Genomic DNA, 18,112 nt, shown 5'->3' with positions numbered 1-18,112 from the left:
AAATGCCAAACTAAATATTAAGGTCAATTAATCTTCATCAATTATATATATACATTATTATATCATTAGTAATAAATTTGTAAACAGTGATGTGATACAAGACTAAAAATGTGAAATTCATGTTTACTCTTATTATAACAACGAGTAGCTCAAGTGTATAGTTTAAGTTATTTGTAAATGTTGATATTTAATATTAATCACTCGCTAGTTGACAGTCTGTAAAGAAGGATTTTTATCAAACGATGTAACAGTTACAATGTAATGAAGAGTTATAAACAGAACATTTGTACTGTTGAACAAAAAAATATCGCTAAGTTGTAAATTAACAAAAACGCTTGTCGACTCAGACCGAGACTTCTGGTTCGAGGAAGCTAATGCTGGGCTTAAGCGGCGCCTGTCCTTGCAGATCCGCCGTAAATCGGCGAAAAATGTGGTGGTACTCCTAGTTGGGGACGGACTGGGTTTGGCTACACTCACGGCAGCGAGGATCTTCAAGGGGCAGCGGCAGGGACAACCGGGGGAGAGCAGCCACCTGGTATGGGAGAAGTTCTCTGCAGTCGCATTAGCAAAGGTATGTCATGAAAACTGGTAAATATCCTAAATTTATTTTAAAATTATGCTGGTGAATAAAACGTTTAATTTATTGAAAACCATTGTAAACTCCATTCTGTTCAGAATCTCTTATACTTATAAATAACAAAACAAAACTCAATATTGGGTTCCTATTAGGAACGTTAAATTCATCCGATACATGTAAGAAAGGGAGTGGTTTTTAATTATTTTATTTAATTAATTTTCAAAATTTGCCTTCTTATATAGAATGCGACAGATACCAACAGAAAATGTAAATTGACGATGGCCTGGATACACCAGGACAAACAGTGAGCACTTTCGGAGATTGGGTAGGCAATATTTATTCAATGTTATTTGAGTAAGTCCTTCGATATTGTGTTTCGATATGATACGTGAATAGGAATTGTTTCTTATTATTATTCTTATTACAGTTTTGTTGTCTGTACGAACTTCATATGTATCGTATTTATATGTCTGCAGGTTACATGATGGCACAGTGGAATGGCATGAAAAATTTTTCTTGGACAAAACACGTATAGTACTATCGTATGAACACAGGAATAGTTGTGTGGTTGTTACTTGAGCTAAGCGAGTTTCCTTAACTAATACGTCGAAGTGAGTAACTAACTTGGTTAATGTCCGCTGTCACTGGAACTTTACAAAGTTCTTCAGTCACTGCCTTGGAGTGCTGTCTTATCCCAGGAAGGACACTAGTACGTCTCTGGCTCAATGGTTGACACTGTTACTTAGCACAACAACCCAGAGATATATGGCCTCTTATCTGATATCAATTCTAAAACTCTTCTTTACCAACTTCCTTCATGCTAGAAATCATGAAGAGACTCCCTTTCAACAACCTTCTATTTTAATAATTTACAATAATGGGTCAAAGACGAATATGGTGGAAATTGCTGGCGTCGAGCACGTTAGTTATCTGATGATCCAAATGAGTTGCTGCAGTTTTCCAAACTGTGTAGTTTGCTTGTGGGAATCTTTGTCTGAAGTATCAGGGCAAGACAATAACTTCCACGCAAATTTTAAAGAGTCGAACCCCTGTATTTCTAGTAAAAAGATTTCCAGAATTGGTATAAGCTATTTTATTAGAGAGTGTCGATCAACAAAGTTACTATTTGTTCAGTTATAGATTATGTGGGGATTTTGGGAAATGACAGCTATGGTGTATGTTTTAAGCTTAACTCAGTGAAAAAGTAACAGAACTTCAACCATTCTGTGGAGTCCTCAGTTGTGTAGTCTTTATATCCATTCCATTGTTTGGAGTTTGTTTCTGAAGATGGAAGGATTATAGAGGAAACAGGAATTTGTTTTGAGATCTGCAATCTGATCTCTTCCTCATTTGAATGACTAACCTAATACAAAACTACAATCTAGGTTAAAGTAATAAAAAAATACCAGAGCGTTATGACACGCATAAGTCGGGAACAACATAAACCATGTTGAGTGTCTATTCCATCCATACTAACTTTAAAACATACACTTAATTAAACTAAACACTAATTATTAAAACTGAACAACACAATACAGGTCACAATAGATCTACACTACTTAATATCCAATTCAAAATGTGAGGAATTCTGAACACCCAAGAAGAGAAAAACATTGTTGTGCTTAAGGATGGATGAGAAAGGTTGAATTTTCTTCCTACCAATAGGATAGTATCTGGTTTTCTTAGAATAACTAGTCTTTGTCTTATAGTATAGTGGATGTAATCACAGGGCATGCATATCTGAGGTATGGCCTTCACAGAGTAAGTATCACTAGAAGCAGTCCCACTCTGCAGGTTAAGTAATGAGCAAGACGTACTGCAGAACACTTGTTTTGTGACTGCCATGATCTGCTCCATGACGTTTTACCATCTATGGAATTTTTAAAAATTATATAAAATTTTCTAAGGAAACTTTGAGTTAATTTTTTTAAGCTGTTATATACCTACATATAATATTGTAAACAGTTAGGGTTCAAACTGAACATTTCAGGGGTTTAACCATCGAGGCCTACATTCATGGCACTTGGCCACCCTTTAAAAGAAGATAACGTTTTTTAACCATACACAAGTCATGGTTAACAATAGAGACATTTCAGTGGTGAACAGGCTGCAGTCAGTCCAATCATGCTACATAATGCTCTGTTGTCATGTACAGCATTGTTTGGCGGATTAAGAAATATCATGCTGTTTAATAAACTGTCCACGAACCTGTGTAATGAACTAACCCCTTTTTTGTTTCACTGTCAGAAATCTGATTCTGTCCAAAACTCTGAATATTACCATAATATGAACGTTCCGTAATATCAATACATTCTCCAGATTATCTTCGTTAGAAGATAAATAATATAATATAATATTTCAACATTGTAATCTGACTTTTAAATATTTTATATAAATTAGATCATACGTTGAACCTATAATCATGAAAAATTTATAATATATCCATTAGAATATTGGATCTCATCTGGTAAAATTTGGTTTATATCTTGAAATATATGTGTGATGCCAAGCAACGCCAGCTTATTGGCTGGGTAAATTACTATGAGTTTTATAAACACATAGCATCATAATGTATGTATCGGCCATCTTTATGAGAAAGAATAAAAGATCTTTTAGGATCTTTAAAGAAACTTTAAGGATTTACGTGAAATTTACGCCAGCACGTCGTGAAAAAGTTTAGGCTTTTTCCTCACACAATCATTTTAGAATGAATTTAAGACAATCTTAACCAGTGTTTGTAACGGTGGTACTCGTAAAATGTCCAATATAGTCTGCAACCCTATTGGTGTGAAAGCAATTTTGTGTAATTTACCTCCTAATTACATTCTGAGAAAATATACAGAATAACGTAAACAAACGTCCTAGAAATATGTAAAATATCTTATGTATATTATCTCTAAAAGAATTTTAAAAGGAATGCAGGCTAACCTGAAAGTAATTTTGTTTGAGATTTACTTAACATGCATCGTACGCCAACGTAAATACCAAGCAATAGGAAATAAAAATTGTCCCTTTAATAGCAGTTTGTGTAGAAATAAAAAAGCCCCTTCAAATGTATGCTATGGACGTGCATCAAATGTACATAAGGCTCAGTCTAAATGCGCACAAAATAATCAAAATTGTACAAAATAATTGCTGAATATTTTTTCCTTTTCAAGCATTTTGAGGACTACGATAAAACCTCAATTAACGCCTTTACAACGTATAAAATAAATAGTGTACTCAGCTTATTGCTAAGAGTATAAAACATCTCTGTCTTTTTTTCCTCTAACAACATTTTAGGAGGAATAAATATCAACATAAGTAAATTATTTGTTACGGATAGCCAAGAAATGGATCTTTCAGTAAGTATTCAGGTCAACAAATGTGTATTTAAAAGTACTTTTGTTATGTATCTGTACAAGTATTTTAGGAGGAATACAGAACAACCCCAACTAAACGAACAATGCGGAGAATACAGGAACTTAATCGTACTTTAGGCTAAATCTCTAATTATGTACAATGAATGTTGGTTATTCTCCCTTTATAAAGTTTTGAGCAGGAAAACTAAACAACGTCAACTAATACATTGTTTCCACGTAGATCAAGTGTGTTTTATATTCAGACTACAAAATATAAGAAAATAGAAATATGAATGAAAAGTATTTTTCCTCAAAGCATTTTGAGAAGAAATCAAGAAATACTTGAACTAAATTTTTTTAAAGCGTTCAGTAAATAGATATTAGGCTGTCTAGGAATTTTGAGCCAGATGTTTTTTATTGTTTCCTTTACGTAAGAAAATATGTCGTCGTATGACACCAAATTTCAAAAGTCTCAATAAAAAAGAGATCGGTAAAAAATAGTTTCTAGGTTGAGTACATTAAATGCAACGTCAATAGAAATTATACGTTTAACTGTATTAATACAATACGGTTTTGGGCAAGTCAACAAAAATTGCGGTTGTTGACGGTTTTTGTTTGGCTCAACAATAGTGTTAGCAAACTATGTTAAGGTCTTAATAAAAGAAAAAGACTGGTGAAAGTTTAAGTTCAAGTTGACTCCACTCAACATAAAATCTGATTGAATTTATGGTTTTAGTTTTGTTAAAATCGATACCCATTTTGGAAAAATAATCAGAAGTTCGGATTTTTCTGTTTGTGGTTTATCTCATCAAGACATTTATTTTGGAGGATTAATCGATAGGTTTTCGTACTTATAATATTTGAACTTTCCTCCATACCCCTTATTTCTGTTGAGTGTGGGGTAATTTTTAAATCGATAATAAGTGTTATTAATAGTTTTTCTTTGCTTTAAGCCTGTTTTTGAAGATGGGTAGATTTTGAATAAAACAGGATTTTTTGGACTGCTATTGTCTAGTTTATGCCAGAAATTAGTATAACACTACGTTTTTGAGATATGCATTCTGATCTCCTCTTTAGGTGGATAACTAACCTAAACAGAACAGATTTATGATAAAATAAACAAATCACACCAATGACAGTTTGGTTTTGAACAGTTCAGTTAGAATGGACCAGTTATAAAAGTCTCACCAGTTAATATATTTGCCTAAATATTGTTTCTAGTTTGTAATCGATTTATATTGGCCTCTGTTTAGTTTTCAGTGGTTATTCATTCAGTAACTTGTATTTCAGTTCGTTTAATAATATAGATATGTATAAAATAATAAGTGTTTTATTAACCCTCCATCAGGCGCTTAAAATTAGAAAAAACCCTCAGGCGCTCACGGAGGTTTCCTCCAGGTTAGCCAATAATGGGTGTTATAGTCGTTTAAACTGTTTTTTATTTGTTTAAATATTCATACTGATTTAATTACAATGTAACATATTCATTTTTAGAATTTAAACAAAAATTACTCTCTTATGTAATCAATTTTCCAAAGAAGATATTCGAAATTAAAAAAAATGTTATTGTATAATAATAACATGATTTATTTTAAGGAATAATGCAATTAATTGTAAAAATGTTTAATCTTCTGTAATAATATATGGAAATTAACTTAGTTTTTAACTTCTTACAAAAACAACTTACTTCAATTCTTGAGATATTATACAATTGTAATGTCAATTATTATTCTAAAATAAAAATGTATTCTTTACTAAAATTTTTATTTTAACACTACACAAAGTTTCAAAACATTTTCCTTCTGGTTCTTATAGACTTACAATTTTGTATGAAGCTTCATTTCTACATGTGGAAAACTGTATTCGGTGATGGTGCATGTCACTCCGTGGGAATTTGCTGAGCCTTAGCGTAGCCTATCACTCGTGGTTCTGCCCACACAATATCTCATACACGAACTGATCTATAGACTTACAATTTTGTATGAAGCTTCATTTCTACATGTGGAAAACTGTATTCGGTGATGGTGCATGTCACTCAATGGGAATTTGCTGAGCCTTAGCGTAGCCTATCACTCGTGGTTCTGCCCACACAATATCTCATACACGAACAGATCTATAGACTTACAATTTTGTATGAAGCTTCATTTCTACATGTGGAAAACTGTATTCGGTGATGGTGCATGTCACTCCGTGGGAATTTGCTGAGCCTTAGCGTAGCCTATCACTCGTGGTTCTGCCCACACAATATCTCATACACGAACTGATCTATAGACTTACAATTTTGTATGAAGCTTCATTTCTACATGTGGAAAACTGTATTCGGTGATGGTGCATGTCACTCCGTGGGAATTTGCTGAGCCTTAGCGTAGCCTATCACTCGTGGTTCTGCCCACACAATATCTCATACACGAACTGATCTATAGACTTACAATTTTGTATGAAGCTTCATTTCTACATGTGGAAAACTGTATTCGGTGATGGTGCATGTCACTCCGTGGGATTTTGCTGAGCGTTAGTGTAGCCTATCACTCGTGGTTCTGCCCACACAATATCTCATACACGAACTGATCTATAGACTTACAATTTTGTATGAAGCTTCATTTCTACATGTGGAAAACTGTATTCGGTGATGGTGCATGTCACTCAATGGGAATTTGCTGAGCCTTAGCGTAGCCTATCACTCGTGGTTCTGCCCACACAATATCTCATACACGAACAGATCTATAGACTTACAATTTTGTAAGAAGCTTCATTTCTACATGTGGAAAACTGTATTCGGTGATGGTGCATGTCACTCCGTGGGAATTTGCTGAGCCTTAGCGTAGCCTATCACTCGTGGTTCTGCCCACACAATATCTCATACACGAACTGATCTATAGACTTACAATTTTGTATGAAGCTTCATTTCTACATGTGGAAAACTGTATTCGGTGATGGTGCATGTCACTCCGTGGGATTTTGCTGAGCGTTAGTGTAGCCTATCACTCGTGGTTCTGCCCACACAATATCTCATACACGAACTGATCTATAGACTTACAATTTTGTATGAAGCTTCATTTCTACATGTGGAAAACTGTATTCGGTGATGGTGCATGTCACTCAATGGGAATTTGCTGAGCCTTAGCGTAGCCTATCACTCGTGGTTCTGCCCACACAATATCTCATACACGAACTGATCTATAGACTTACAATTTTGTATGAAGCTTCATTTCTACATGTGGAAAACTGTATTCGGTGATGGTGCATGTCACTCAATGGGAATTTGCTGAGCCTTAGCGTAGCCTATCACTCGTGGTTCTGCCCACACAATATCTCATACACGAACTGATCTATAGACTTACAATTTTGTATGAAGCTTCATTTCTACATGTGGAAAACTGTATTCGGTGATGGTGCATGTCACTCAATGGGAATTTGCTGAGCCTTAGCGTAGCCTATCACTCGTGGTTCTGCCCACACAATATCTCATACACGAACTGATCTATAGACTTACAATTTTGTATGAAGCTTCATTTCTACATGTGGAAAACTGTATTCGGTGATGGTGCATGTCACTCCGTGGGATTTTGCTGAGCGTTAGCGTAGCCTATCACTCGTGGTTCTGCCCACACAATATCTCATACACGAACTGATCTATAGACTTACAATTTTGTATGAAGCTTCATTTCTACATGTGGAAAACTGTATTCGGTGATGGTGCATGTCACTCCGTGGGATTTTGCTGAGCGTTAGTGTAGCCTATCACTCGTGGTTCTGCCCACACAATATCTCATACACGAACTGATCTATAGACTTACAATTTTGTATGAAGCTTCATTTCTACATGTGGAAAACTGTATTCGGTGATGGTGCATGTCACTCAATGGGAATTTGCTGAGCCTTAGCGTAGCCTATCACTCGTGGTTCTGCCCACACAATATCTCATACACGAACTGATCTATAGACTTACAATTTTGTATGAAGCTTCATTTCTACATGTGGAAAACTGTATTCGGTGATGGTGCATGTCACTCAATGGGAATTTGCTGAGCCTTAGCGTAGCCTATCACTCGTGGTTCTGCCCACACAATATCTCATACACGAAATGATCTATAGACTTACAATTTTGTATGAAGCTTCATTTCTACATGTGGAAAACTGTATTCGGTGATGGTGCATGTCACTCAATGGGAATTTGCTGAGCCTTAGCGTAGCCTATCACTCGTGGTTCTGCCCACACAATATCTCATACACGAACTGATCTATAGACTTACAATTTTGTATGAAGCTTCATTTCTACATGTGGAAAACTGTATTCGGTGATGGTGCATGTCACTCCGTGGGATTTTGCTGAGCGTTAGTGTAGCCTATCACTCGTGGTTCTGCCCACACAATATCTCATACACGAACTGATCTATAGACCTACAATTTTGTATGAAGCTTCATTTCTACATGTGGAAAACTGTATTCGGTGATGGTGCATGTCACTCCATGGGATTTTGCTGAGCGTTAGTGTAGCCTATCACTCGTGGTTCTGCCCACACAATATCTCATACACGAACTGACCTATAGACTTACAATTTTGTATGAAGCTTAGTTTCTACATGTGGAAAACTGTATTCGGTGATGGTGCATGTCACTCCGTGGGATTTTGCTGAGCCTTAGCGTAGCCTATCACTCGTGGTTCTACCCACACAATATCTCATACACGAACTGATCTATAGACTTACAATTTTGTATGAAGCTTAGTTTCTACATGTGGAAAACTGTATTCGGTGATGGTGCATGTCACTCCGTGGGATTTTGCTGAGCCTTAGCGTAGCCTATCACTCGTGGTTCTACCCACACAATATCTCATACACGAACTGACCTATAGACTTAAAATTTTGTATGAAGCTTAGTTTCTACATGTGGAAAACTGTATTCGGTGATGGTGCATGTCACTCAATGGGAATTTGCTGAGCCTTAGCGTAGTCTATCACTCGTGGTTCTGCCCACACAATATCTCATACACGAACTGACCTAAAGACAAGATTTTGTATGAAGCTTCATTTCTACATGTGGAAAACTGTATTCGGTGATGGTGCATGTCACTCAATGGGATTTTGCTGAGCGTTGGTGTAGTCTATCACTCGTGGTTCTGCCCACACAATATCTCATACACGTACTGACCTAAAGACAAGATTTTGTATGAAGCTTCATTTCTACATGTGGAAAACTGTATTCGGTGATGGTGTATGTCACTCAATGGGATTTTGCTGAGCCTTAGTGTAGTCCTATCACTCGTGGTTCTGCCCACACGATATATCATACACGAACTAATCTATAGACTTACAATTTTGTATGAACCTTCACTTCTACAAGTGGAAAACTGTATTCGGTGATGGTGTATGTCACTCAATGGGATTTTGCTGAGCCTTAGCGTAGCCTATCACTCGTGGTTCTGCCCACACGATATATCATACACGAACTAATCTATAGACTTACAATTTTGTATGAACCTTCACTTCTACAAGTGGAAAACTGTATTCGGTGATGGTTGCATGTCACTCAATGGGATTTTTGCTGAGCCTTAGTGTAGTCTATCACTCGTGGTTCTGCCCACACAATATCTCATACACGTACTGACCTAAAGACAAGATTTTGTATGAAGCTTCATTTCTACATGTGGAAAACTGTATTCGGTGATGGTGTATGTCACTCAATGGGATTTTGCTGAGCCTTAGCGTAGCCTATCACTCGTGGTTCTGCCCACACGATATATCATACACGAACTAATCTATAGACTTACAATTTTGTATGAACCTTCACTTCTACAAGTGGAAAACTGTATTCGGTGATGGTGTATGTCACTCAATGGGATTTTGCTGAGCCTTAGCGTAGTCTATCACTCGTGGTTCTGCCCACACAATATATCATACACGAACTGACTTATAGACTTACAATTTTGTATGAAGCTTCACTTCTACAAGTGGAAAACTGTATTCGGTGATGGTGTATGTCACTCAATGGGATTTTGCTGAGCCTTAGCGTAGCCTATCACTCGTGGTTCTGCCCACACGATATATCATACACGAACTAATCTATAGACTTACAATTTTGTATGAACCTTCACTTCTACAAGTGGAAAACTGTATTCGGTGATGGTGTATGTCACTCAATGGGATTTTGCTGAGCCTTAGTGTAGTCTATCACTCGTGGTTCTGCCCACACAATATCTCATACACGTACTGACCTAAAGACAAGATTTTGTATGAAGCTTCATTTCTACATGTGGAAAACTGTATTCGGTGATGGTGTATGTCACTCAATGGGATTTTGCTGAGCCTTAGTGTAGTCTATCACTCGTGGTTCTGCCCACACGATATATCATACACGAACTAATCTATAGACTTACAATTTTGTATGAACCTTCACTTCTACAAGTGGAAAACTGTATTCGGTGATGGTGTATGTCACTCAATGGGATTTTGCTGAGCCTTAGCGTAGCCTATCACTCGTGGTTCTGCCCACACGATATATCATACACGAACTAATCTATAGACTTACAATTTTGTATGAACCTTCACTTCTACAAGTGGAAAACTGTATTCGGTGATGGTGTATGTCACTCAATGGGATTTTGCTGAGCCTTAGTGTAGTCTATCACTCGTGGTTCTGCCCACACAATATCTCATACACGTACTGACCTAAAGACAAGATTTTGTATGAAGCTTCATTTCTACATGTGGAAAACTGTATTCGGTGATGGTGTATGTCACTCAATGGGATTTTGCTGAGCCTTAGCGTAGCCTATCACTCGTGGTTCTGCCCACACGATATATCATACACGAACTAATCTATAGACTTACAATTTTGTATGAACCTTCACTTCTACAAGTGGAAAACTGTATTCGGTGATGGTGCATGTCACTCAATGGGATTTTGCTGAGCGTTGGCAAATATTTTTACATTTGTCTAATGGGTAATGCTGATTGCAACGAGAAAATAGCAAAATAAATATATGTGTAAACAAACTCAATAAAACATAAGAGATTCAAAACATTAGAGACATATTAACACTTGCAGCCTAACTAATCTAACACATACAGAATTATTTTATAGTGAATTTGTGTGTATACATCTATCATTTAAACAACTTATATAAAACACAATTTATTGAACAAAAATCTTAATGAATCTTGTAGCAAGATATGCCAGTAAAACTTTCCTATGTAGACTCTAACTATTGTATGAACATACAGTTCTATAAGAATAAATTCTATGGTGCGTCATGTTTTGTCAACATCTTCTATGTATTAATATGTCCGCCGAACATCTCGGGATTAAAATGAGCTACAGGTTTGAATTAATGCATGTAACCTTAGCGAAGTCTGTTACGACACTTGGTGTGGCGATCTCCTACCTTTGTATATCACTAAACGATGGAAAATGTCCGGAAAAAAATACTTAATGTGTCTCTACACGTCTTCACAATAAAATTAAAAAATCCCAACCTTTCACAAAATAATACTCAGTTGGAACGTTCAGCGCATCCATTATACATAAACCGCAGTAGTAGAAAGAGAGTATTGCTAATGCCCGTGATATTTAAACACAATAAACTGTAACACTCTAGAAACACCAACTTGCTGAGAACGGTTCTGCTGTAGAGGAAGATCTTCATTTATTTACATACAAGGGTGCACAGAATAATTTAAACTGTGCATGGAGACTAGAAGCGTCTCATAACTTTAACGTACTCGGTACACAAGGCTTTGTTTATTGCTTAAATATTCCGCAGTGGGGGTCAAAGTAAACCCACCCTAAACCGGATATCTCATTATCAAAAGTCAATCAATAGATAAAATAAGATTAATAATGTAACTCGATATTTATTTCCTCGTGTTATCTCCTCTATAATTGTAATTAATCAGCGTTTTGATTATTATAGCTGGATAAACACTCCCTACCAGCCAAAAAAACCTAACAGTTTGTTGAGTAAAAGTTGTAATATTCGATCTTGACGGCACTGAGCCATCGTCGGAGAGAAACCTTATGAGCGAAAACCATAGCAAAAATCGTGCATATATTTAAAGATAAACACTCATACAGTAATGTATGTAACAGTATATTCATCATTAGTGCAATGATTTCAGCTAAAATAAAATTATACAGCGTACTGTATAAAGTATTAATTGATGAAAATCACAAAAGTTATATGCTTACAGAAAATAATGTTTAAACTCCGATCCTGAGAGACATATAATTCAATTTTTCATACATAAAAGTAAATTTATTCTTCTATCCCAATACACCTTTGAAGTATGAAGTTAATATTTATTATAAATAGTGAGCAGTTCCATAAAAATGAACTACGTCACTCCTACAACACAATAGATTATGCACTACACTAGCTTGTGGATCAGCTAATGTATTATTCTGCATTATAATTTAAAAATAAATGCACAGACACCTTAAAAAATTGATGTTCGATAAAATCCTTTAACAATGCCTAACGTTGTACCTTATAAACCAAGTATACCATTTCGTGAAAGAATATTTAATTTGTTGAAATATTGTTTTACATGATGTTGTATGATATTTGGAAATTCAATTTTTATTTATATTCCTTTTTATTTGAGGGGGTGAACTAGATTTTAATTACAATTCATATTAGTTTTATATTAGTTTCATATTATCTCTATGAAAATAAATAAAACGCAATGTGATACTTTTAATTGGACTAATGAATAAAGTTATCGCCTGATACCGGGAACAATCGGATTCGGTCGGATATCCCGAGGAGTCGGTCACGCCGTGTGGTCGGATATGAGGGGTCCTACTTTACTTCATCTTAGGTTCTGGGATGTATTATATTCTAAGGAGGAGGATAACGATAAGAGCGAAATTAAAACTCTTCCCGGTAATTGCATTATAAGACTTTATTTATACTACTCTATTTTTAGACGTAACATCTCGACGCTCAGATCGGCGAGTCGTCCGCCTGCGCTACGGCACACCTCTGCGGTGTTGTTAAAGGCGAACTTCGAGACTGGACTGTCGGCCTGGACATCAGAGGGAAGTCCGGAAACTGCACTGAGGGTGGAGTCCCTCATTGAGTGGGTTCAAACAGGAAGGTGAAACAGACTATACGTAACTTAAAGACCTAATACTGGTGTATTATAAACATAATTAATAATTAACATTCATGTTAGGGTTATAAATAGTTTTCTCATTTATCCCTTATACCAAGGCTTAAGAAACCATACAGAACCTATGTTGTAGAACACATTGTAATTGTAATGCACCAAAAAAGAATTTTCTTACATTTTTAGGACGGAACCTTTGAACCATGTCCGTTTAACGTTCTTCATATCTATAATGTATTTTATTTGTAATCGTTGAGAAACACTATTAAAACTTCAGTATGTAAGCTATCAGTTAAGACTGGTTATGTCAGTTAGTTTTTAAATAACATAATTTGTTTTAATTTAATATAAACAAATTATTTAAGAACAAAAGTTTTAAACGCTATGTTTAAACATTCTTAACTAGAGAATGTTTCCCCCACAAAGACTACACACGTGGATGGGGGACAGAAATGTTCATGAGTTGTAAATATAAACGATAAAAAATCGGAGATCCTATAATAAAAAAAATAAACGTTAATAATTTACCACACGAATATTTGAACATAAAATAAGTGCAAGTTAGTTATTCTATAAGATGATTTAATACCCAAATATATGAACAAATTCTGTTCGGGCTAGAAATTAACCGGTGGTTTAAAAGTTTATTACTAAATTAACTAGTTTAATTTTCATTCTGGGTAGAAGCTAAGTTTAAGGAATATAAAGAATTTGTAGATTACTCGGGGCATAAAAATATCCACAAGAATATAACTGAAGTATTTAAAATACTGTATATCGTGTAAAATCTGCGTGACCTCATTGGATTTTAAAGACTTATGTGATAAGTTAGAAATCTTTTACTTGAAGAATGTTTGTACTTTTAAACGTATTTTAAATCATATTATGGGGTACGAATTATGAAGAATTAGGCTGAATTGGTGTGCATGTACGAAACGAATTAAATGTCTAAATATGATTAGAAAGAAATGATAATTGTATTTGACATATATATTTGTTTCATACGTAATGTTTAAACCGAATAACAGAACAAAATAAAAAATTAACATAAAAATATATTTAAAATATCAAAAAAAGGTAATTTAGATATAAAAAACCCATTCCTGTAGCTATAGTTTAGTTCAATGCTGAAATGAAAAAGGAACTCTATGGGGAAGTTTATTATTCATTGGTAATGCAATTCATAGCCACAAAAAACGTTTAAACACAGAGATAAACAAAAATGTTTAGCATAAATATTTAATTCTATTGTGTCCAGTTTGACTAGGAATTACGTTAAGAAAACGTGACGTGTATTAAGTGTGTGTGCGTACACGTTTTGTATTTTTTTAAGGAGATGTATTTTACCGTCGTATTGCATGTGTAGCGTCATTAAACAACTGAATATGATATTCAATGTTTTTTAATTCTAAATGAAAATACAAATGTTATAAAACTAACGTTTGGTAATACGTTATCAATAATAATAAATAATTCCTATAAAAACTATTTTCTTAAAAATATTCCATAATTCATCATAAAAAAAACAATTATTTTACTTTTAAATGATCAAAAACAACTAGAAAATATCATCTTTAAACGGATCTGAATTAAAAAGAAACGATTTTGGGACTTTTTAAGTTAGCATTGTTCTATATAAGTTTAGATTGTTCTTATTTATTTTGCGTTGATACTATATATAATATCTTCAAAACAAAAAACAAGAAGTCTTCAAATTGCAATGTTGCTTTATCATGTTATTATTTAATTTGTTTACATATTTTTAATATCACCATAAAGTTGTCCACATAAAGAAAAAAATGAAAAACCCGATTTCTAAAAAAATTAATAAAGTATAATTGTAACCTCTATCTAGATTACATATTATTTGATACTATCTGTGTAGGAAAGATGTAAAAAGTTCGTCTTAAGCTTCTTGGTCACCAAATTGTTTTGGATGTCTTCGGTTCCAAGAATCAATACTTTCACAGCGTCAGATTCCAGACGCTGCACTAAGTGGAAGGTGAAAAGGAGCTTAACTCAACATTCACATTGAATGAACCCTTCACACATACGCTATGTGTGAGAAAATATAATCGTGTCAACTACAAACAGTAAGGAATATTTCATCATTACAGAGACGATCTTTTACAATTTACAATAAAAAACGCGGAAATTGTGAGTAATAAACAACTGAGAATTGAGTCAATAATTTTTGCTATTACTTACGTTCCTCCACTTCACCCCTCACCAATCCCGCCCCCCCGCTGAACAAATACATCCACTCAGGCCGCTTACTGCACATACATGATGATTGTAGTAAATTTAAATTTCAATGAAGTGAACAAGAGGGAGTAAATAACACTGCTGTGTTGGTAAACCTTTTCTTATTTTTTCCAGGTTTGTTCTCATTCTCAAACATGGAGTTCGAGGCCGATCGAGACAGAACGGCCGAGGGCGACCCTTCATTTGCAGACATGACAAGGACCGCCCTTTCTGTATGCATGAAGCACCCCACAGGATTCTTTCTGTTCCTAGAAGGTAAGTAGTAGTATTATACAGAGTTATTAATTTACCTCAGAATTTGTTTTAGTTTAACCTTCAAACTTTACAAATGTCAATAATTAGAAATATGCTTGTGACCGAAATAAAAGTTTAAAACTGATTAGCGATAGAAAATATGAATTTTAAATACTGCAGTATATGTGGATTTTATTGTGCGTGGTGTATTTCCCTACATTTAGAATCTCAAACCTTTCTACCAAGATTATTAAAAAGGCACAATATCCGTATAACCGAAAAATAATTAACTATGTTTGAGATGAGTGAAAAATGAAATGATGTATTTCTATAAATCGCAAAAACTGTAGAACTATACATCTCGAATCATTTGACATTACCCTTATGGTTAAGGCCGTGTCCTCAGGTTTTCTTCGCGTTTTTAATATCAGTAAACGCATGAATTGGTCTAAGATTTACACATTTATTACTGAAGCGTATTGTGAGAATATTGTACTCTTTGCTAGAGGCCACAATAAAGAGACAGCTGTTGGAATTTTTGTAAGTATTTATAGCTGTTTATAAAAAGGCGCCACCTCATTTGCAGTGTGTCTCGTGGTGAGAATGAGGAAATTGTCTCCGCCTGTCTATAGTTAGTTTACGGTAGCTTATTGTAGCCGGCGATGTAAAAGGACTTTCGTAAAGATTGATTTCGGTTTAGATCGGCTTTTCAGTATATGTTTTTATGTGTCTTGAATGTGAATGTTTAATGAATACGGACGTCCGTAGATTTTATAAATTAATTTAGACCCACGGGAACTGCAATCTGTTTGATTATTTTATCGTTTTATGGTTATGAAATAATTGGATTAAATTGAGCTTTGCTGATAGTCGAATAATTATCAATTATATAACTGACCTATACAGATGTAAAATCAATAATAACAATAGACAGAGGTTTAAAGCAGAGTTAAGACTTAAAAAAATTGTTCCAGCCAAAAGGTAAAAAATCTTATAGTTGTTTAAATAGGCAAAATTCCTTAGATTGTAATGAATTGCGATCGTTAGGTCTTGTAAAGATTAAATATCTCAATAAATATTAAATTTTTCAGTTTAATATATCTACTAGGTGGCCACCAAAACATAATAAATACTGCAATAACATTCACTAACAAATAAATTGTATAAATACCTAAACATTCTAACCGTAAGCTGCACAATAAAAGAAGCCGTAGGGTTGACAGTTGTCAGTTCAGTAACAGGTTCACAAACTCCCTCTAGAAACAATTTATTATAAGTTTTAAACGGATTCTCGCGATTTTTGAATATTCATTTAATCATAGATAATAATCGTAATCATATAATATGCTGCGTTACATTAATATACTTATCGGTTGTTGTATGATAGGTCGATACAGCGATAGCGGTACACATGTACATCCCTCATTAATTGTAACTGTGAGGATGATACAGGTACAATTATAAGGGTACCAAAACTCCAGAACACTTAAAAGTTAATTTATAATTACCACAGAGCCACATATTTTCATGATAACAGATTCGCTTATTTTAACAAATTAATTATCATTAGAAGAGTTAATAAGATAGGTTATTAAACTTTTAATAATGAACATTAAAAATATCTTTGTACACAACTAGCTTTATAGTAATAAGTAGTAAAATAATACAAAAACAATTAGTTTTAACTTAAAGTTTAAAAAAAAAAGAACATAACCTTTTCTTAGGGTGAAAGCACAGTTTCAAGAAATGTATTTCCAGATTCAGTTTCAAAGCACGACTTAACAACAGTGCATTATAAAGCTCGCGAATTTTATTAATTATGTTATTAAACAGCTGCTATTAAACAGCATAGTATTCGAAAGTAAAAGACGTTAAGGAAACAGCAAGCTTGTTTCACTGAACGATGGCAAATGTCCGGAAAAATCCTGTTTCCTTCACAATCCTTCCATCGTCAAAAATAACCTTCAAACAAAGAAAAGACGTTAATATCAATTAAATTAAATTAAATCATGTTTAATCTACTTAGATTAAATTTAACTCCTAGTAAATAATTAGTTACGTATCATTAATACACTCTTGATAAAACTAGGATTTTATTCAATTAAAGACTCCAAACTAAATTGATTTTCTGTATAGCTTTAAGCGTAATAGCCACATATTAAACCTTTAAATTAAGTTGATCTACATTTCAAATGAAATGTATTTACTATTAATATAGTGAAGTGGTAATAAAGATAATATTTTCACTTTGCTCACCTCAGTTGTCAATCAGAGAGGAGAAGACAAGAGAGTGACAAACGACAATCTCCAGTTTTCAGCTCACGCAGTCTCAGACAAACTTAGCTCAGAACCTTAACGGCTTCTTTTGATGGATGATAACGGCGCTGTCTAGTTCTAGTACGATAACGGGCCAATTTCTTAACATCCAAGCCCATCGCGTACTCTTTAGTTCATGCAATTACGCCGCGCTCCGCAATTGATTAATTCTGGCAATGGCGTGACGAGTCCCATTTTCAACCTGTATACGGATGATAAATAAAAAATTCTGACATTATAAAGGAAACCAAATTATCTGGGCATTTTCC

General features: G+C 34.5%; 1 pseudogene; it reads left to right on the top strand.

The window, feature by feature from the left end:
• The window catches only part of LOC124371587, a 91,322-nt pseudogene that overhangs the window by 58,866 nt on the left and 14,344 nt on the right, over window positions 1-18,112 (top strand).

This window comes from Homalodisca vitripennis, unplaced genomic scaffold (genome assembly GCF_021130785.1).
Source record: "Homalodisca vitripennis isolate AUS2020 unplaced genomic scaffold, UT_GWSS_2.1 ScUCBcl_1667;HRSCAF=5579, whole genome shotgun sequence".
Taxonomy (NCBI): domain Eukaryota; kingdom Metazoa; phylum Arthropoda; class Insecta; order Hemiptera; family Cicadellidae; genus Homalodisca; species Homalodisca vitripennis.
Note: the sequence above shows the minus strand (reverse complement) of the source record. Positions and strands in the feature narration are given on the sequence as shown.